Here is a 6,000-nt window from a genome sequence, read left to right on the forward strand (position 1 = left end):
CACTTCACCTCATCATTTCATTTCATCTCATCATTTTATCTCATCTTTTCATCTTATCCCATCTCATCTCATCATTTCATATCATCTCATCATTTCATCTCATCATTTCATCAAATCTCATCTCATCTCATTTCCATTTCATTTTCATTATTTCATTTCACTATTTCATTTCATCTAATTTCATTTATTTCATTATGTCATTTCATATCATATTTCATTTCATGTCATGGTTTTAATATCATTTTTCATATCATTTTTCATCTCATCATCTCATCTCATCTCATCATTTCCTCCTTTCTTTTCAACATTTCATCTCATTTCTTCTCATCTCATTTTAATTTTATTTCATTATTTCATCTCATTTCATTATTTCACCTAATTTCATTATTTCATCTCATCTCATCTCATCTCAGTTCGTCTCATCTTATCACATCATTTTTATCTCATCATTTAATCTCATTTCATTTCATTTCATCTCATCATTTCAGCTCATCATTTCATGTCACATCATTTCATTTCAACATTTCATTTCATCTCATCATTTCATCTCATCTCATCTTTCAATTTCATTTCAATATCATCAATTCATCATTTCATTATTTCATTTCATCCCATCATTTCATCTCATTTTTCATCTCATTTTTCATCTCATCATCTCATCATTTCATCATTTCATCATCTCATTTCTTCTCATTTCATCTCATTTCAATTTCATTTCATTATTTCATTTCATTTCACTTCATTTCATTTCATCTCATCATTTTATCTCATCTCATTTCATCAAATCATTTCTTCTCATCTCATCTCATTTCATCATTTCATCTCGTTTCACCTCATTTCATCTCATCTCACCTCATCTCATCATTTCATCTCATCATTTCATCTCATTCTTTCATTTCATCTCATCGTTTCATCTCCTCATTTCATCTCATCTCACCTCAGCATTTCATCATTTCATCTCATCATTTATTTCATCTCATTTCATCTCATTTCATCTCATATCTCAGTTCAATTTCCTTTCATTATTTCATTTCATCTCATTTCATTACATCTCATCATTTCCTCTCATCATTACATCTCATCTCATCATTTCATCTCATCATTGCATCTCATCATTTCATCTCATCATTCATCTCGTCATTTCATCTCATCATTTCCATTTCATTTCCATTTCATTATTTCATTTCATCATTTAATTTCATCATCTCATTTAATTTCACCTCATTTCATTATTTCATTTCATTTTTTCATTTCATTATGTCATTTCATTTCATCTCATTACATTTCATCTAATTTCATTTCACCTCATTTCATCTCATCATTTCTTCTCTTTTCATCTCATTTCATCTCATCATCTCATCAACTCTTTTCATCTTATCTTATCATTTCATCATTTCATCTCATCTCGTATCTTCTCATCTCATTTCAATTTCATTTCATTATTTCATTTCATTATTTCATGTCATGTCATCTCATCATTTCATCTCATCACATCTCATTTCATCATTTTATTTCATCATCTCATCTTATCATTTCATCTCATCTCATTTCAATTTTATTTCAGTTTCATTTCATTATTTCATTTCATTTCATCAGTTCATCTCACCATTTCATTTCATCATCTCATCTCATCATTTCATCATTCATCTCATCATTTCATCTCATCATTCATCTCATTATTTCATATCATCATTTTATCTCATCTCATCATTTCATCTCATTTCATCTCATCTCATTCCATCATTACATCTCATTTCATCTCATTTTATGTCATTTCATGTCATCATTTCATCACATCTCATCTCATCATTTCATCTCATCATTTCATCATTTCATCTCATTTCAACTCATTGCATCTCATCTCATTTCCGTTTCATTATTCCATTTCATCATTTCATTCATTATGTCATTTCATCTCATCATATTTCATCTCATCATTTCATCTCATCATTTCATCTCATTTTATCTCATCTCATCATTTCATCATTTCATCTCATCATTTCTTCTCATCTCATCTTTTCCATTTCATTTTCATTTCATTATTTCATCATTTCATTGTTTCATCTCATTTCATTATTTCATTTCATTATGTCATTTCGTTTCATCTCATTACATTTCATCTCATTTCATCTCATCATTTCATCCATCATTTCATTTCATTTCATCTCATGATTTCATCTCATCTCATTATCTCATTTCATCTCATTATTTCATCCATCATTTCATCTCATCTCATCATTTAATTTCATCTCATTATTTCATCTCATTTCATCTCATCTCATCATTTCATTTCATCATTACATCTCACCATTTCAACTCATCTCATTTCAATTTCCTTGCAATTTCATCATTAAATTTAATAATTTCCTTTCCTTATTTCATTTCATCTCATTTCATTATTTCATTTCATCTCATTTTTCATCTCATTTTTCATCTCATTTCATCTCGTCATTTCATCTCATCGTTCATCTCATTTCATCTCATCATTTTGTCTCATTATTTCATCTCATCTCATCTCATTTCAATTTCATTATTTCATATCATTTCATTATTTCATTTCATTTCATCTCATCATTTCATCTCGTTTCATCTCATCATTTCATCCATCATCTCATCATTTCATCTCATTTTATCTCATCTCGTCTCCTTTCAATTTCTTTTCAATTTTGTCATTTCGTCTCATCATTTCATCTCATCATTTCTACTCACCATTTCATCTCAAAATTTCATCTCATCATCTCATCTCATCTCATCATTTCGTCATTTCAGCTCATCATTTCATCTCATCTCAAGTCATCTTATCATTTCATCTAAGTGAAATGATGTAATGGAATCATGAAATGAAATGGATAGGATGCCCTCAGTGATGTTAAATTTAAAAATTGTTTCTTTTCATGTATGCATTATTATATTTATATGTATTTATATTTATATTTACTTATATTTATGTTTACTTATTTTTATTTATATTTTCACTTATTTCTTTATTTATAGACAAGGTCCTGTTCTGTGGCCTAGGCTGGAATGCAGTGGTGCATTCACAGTTCACTGCAGCCTCGAGCAAACCTCCCACCTTAGCCTCCCAGGTAGCTGGGACCCCAGGTGCGCACCCCCACACCTGGTTAATATTTTATTATTTGCAGAGATGCAGTCTTGCTATTCTGCCCAGGCTGGTCTCAAACTCCTGGGCTCAAGCAATCCTCCTGCATTGGCAACCCAAAATGCTGGGATGACAGATATGAGCCACAGTGCCAACCTATTTATTTATTTATTTATTTATTTATTTATTTATTTATTTATTTAATAAAGACAAGGTCTCACTATGTTGCCCAGGCTGGTCAACTCCTGGACTCAAATGATTCTCCAAACTTGGTCTCTCAAAATGTTGGGATTACAGGTATGAGCCACCATGCCTGGCCTAAAAATAGTATTATATTTTTGTATCATATAATTTTCAATTAGGTAATATGAATATTCTGTACAGGAAATACGCCCTTAATTACATAGGAATAAACATTTGTTACACTGAGAAAAATCTAATAGAGCTAAAATTAAAAATTAATTTGGAAAGGTCATTAGATACTGATACATTCTTACGTTTATACATTCTTTTATATATTCATATATCCTTTTAACAGTATCAATCGTTTGGAGTTATGTGTACAAAACCATGCCCCATAAGTAATACAACTAATAACAGGCACTTACAATTCAAGGCATATTATATACAAAGCTTTAACTTCTTATCAAAATATTTTGTGTTTGTCTTTCTATTTTGGCAGCTACTATGAACACAACATTCAACTCACAGACACCATGGAGCCCTTACTAAGCATAAAGTACTGTGAAAGGCCAGGGCTAGGACAGAACTGAGACAGGGCCAGGGCTAGGACAGAACTGGGGAGGGTCATGGCCAGAGAAAAACCAGGGGCAGGGTCACAGCCAGGGACATGAGAGGACCAAGGCCAGGGACAGAAGCAGGGAAGAACCAGGGCCAGGGCAGGGACATGGCAGGGCCAGGGCCATGGCAGGATCAGGTTCGGCAGAAGGCCAGGGCAGGGCTATGGTGGCACAGGTCCAAGGCAGGGCAGGGTCAGTGTAGAGCAAGGAGTGGGCCAGGGTATGGCAGGGCAGGGACAGGGAGGTCCAGGGCCAGAGTCAGGTCCAGGACATGGACAGGGCAGGGTCAGTGTAGAGCAAGGAATGGGCCAGGGTATGGCAGGGCAGGGACAGGGAGGTCCAGGGCCAGAGTCAGGTCCAGGACATGGACAGGGCAGGGCCAGAAACATGGCAGGACCAGAAAGGGGACAGGGCAAGGGCAAGGCCAGAGAAGGACCATGGACAAAACATGGCCAGGGAGGGTCCAGGGCAAGGGCAAGGCCAGGGCAGAACCAGAGCCAGAGCAGGCCAAAGGCAGGGCCAGGGCAGGGCAAGGCCAGGGTAGGGCGGGGCCAGTGTAGGGTGAGGGTAGGGCCAGGGCGAGTTCAGAGCCAGGGCAGGACTAAGATAGTACAGGGCTAAGGCAGGGCCAGGGCAGGGCCAAAAGGAGGGGCCAGGGCCAAGCATGGCCAGTGTCAGACCTGGGGATTGTCACGGCCAGGGTCAGGGTCAAGGCTGGGCCAGGGACAGGGCCAGAGCAAGGGCAGGGCCAGGGAGAAAACAGAACCAGAGAGGATCCACAGCAAGACCAGGGTCAGGGCAGAACCAGGACCAGGATAAGGCAAAGCCAAGGCCAGGGAAGGGCAAGGCCAGGGCAGGGCAAGGCCAGGGCAGGGCAAGGCCAGGGCAGGGCAAGATCAGGGAAGGGCAAGGCCAGGGTAGGAAAGGCCAGGGTAGGGCCAAGGCCAAGGCAGGGCAGGGCTACAGTAGCACAGGGCATGGCCAAAAACAGAGCAGGACCATAGCAGTGGCAGGACTAGCAACAGGGCTAGGGCAAGCGCTGGACCAGAGCATGGTGGGGACAATACAGGGCCAGGACAGAGGATGGCAAGGCAGGTCCAGGGCCATTTCATGGACTCATAGACCTGGGGTCAGGCCAGGGCAGGGCAAAGGCAAGGCCAGGGAGAAGGCAGGGCTGGGGCCAAGGCAGTGCCAGGGCAGGGCAGGACCAGTGCAGGGCCAATGCAGGGTGAGGGCAAGGCCAGGGCATGGAACAGCAGGGCAGGACCAAGGAAGGGCCAGGAGAGGGCCACACCAGGGGTCATGGCCAGAACAAGGGTATGGCTGGGGTCAGGAATATGGTAGGATGAGGGCTGGGCCCAGGCTGGGGCACACAGGGCAGAGCATGGCCTGTGCAATGCATGGCCAGAGCCAGGCCATAGAGATGGGAGGGCAACACCAAGGCAGAGTCAGGGTAGATCCAGGGCTGAGCAGAGTCAGGGCAGGTCCAGAGTCGAGGCAGAGCTAGGGCCCAAGCAGGGCCATGGTAGCACCAGGGCAGAGGAGGGCAGGGCAATGCAGGACTGGGCCATGGCAGTGCCTGGTCAACTCTGGGGCAGGGCCAGAAGCAGGACAGGGCTAGGGCCAATGCTCAGGCCAGGGACAGGGCATGACAGGACGTGCCAGAGCAGGGCTGGGCCAATGTTGGGGCAGGGCCAATCAGACCAGGACACCTCCAAGTCCAGCTCTGGCCCTGCCTTGGCCCTGGCCCCTTCCTGGCCTGACCTCGTCCCTGGCCCTGCCCTATCCATGCCCTGTGTGTTTGACCAGTGTTTTATAACCAGAATCCTACAAGAAACTTAAATTAGTTCTTTCTGTGCATTTTTAGTAGAGATGGGGTTTCACAATGTTGCCCAGGCTGGTTCCAAACTCCTGAGCTCAAGCCATCTGCCTGCCTTGGCCTCCCAAAGTGCTGGGATTACAGGAGTAATCTGGCCAAGTATTTACCTTCTTTATGCCTGTTTCCTACATTTGGAAAATGGGGATGCTTTAAGTACCTAGCATATAGAATTATTATGAGAATCAATGCCTCACACATTTACATGTTGATAAAAATATACT

General features: G+C 41.0%; 1 pseudogene; it reads right to left on the reverse strand.

Annotated features, from left to right (window-relative positions):
- Positions 1-4,574: 4,574 nt before the first annotated feature.
- On the reverse strand, positions 4,575-5,200 carry LOC129533542 (formin-2-like; annotated as a pseudogene).
- Positions 5,201-6,000: the final 800 nt, after the last annotated feature.

The sequence above is a fragment of the Gorilla gorilla genome, chromosome 4, assembly GCF_029281585.2.
Source record: "Gorilla gorilla gorilla isolate KB3781 chromosome 4, NHGRI_mGorGor1-v2.1_pri, whole genome shotgun sequence".
In the NCBI taxonomy this organism is placed as follows: Eukaryota; Metazoa; Chordata; class Mammalia; order Primates; family Hominidae; genus Gorilla; species Gorilla gorilla.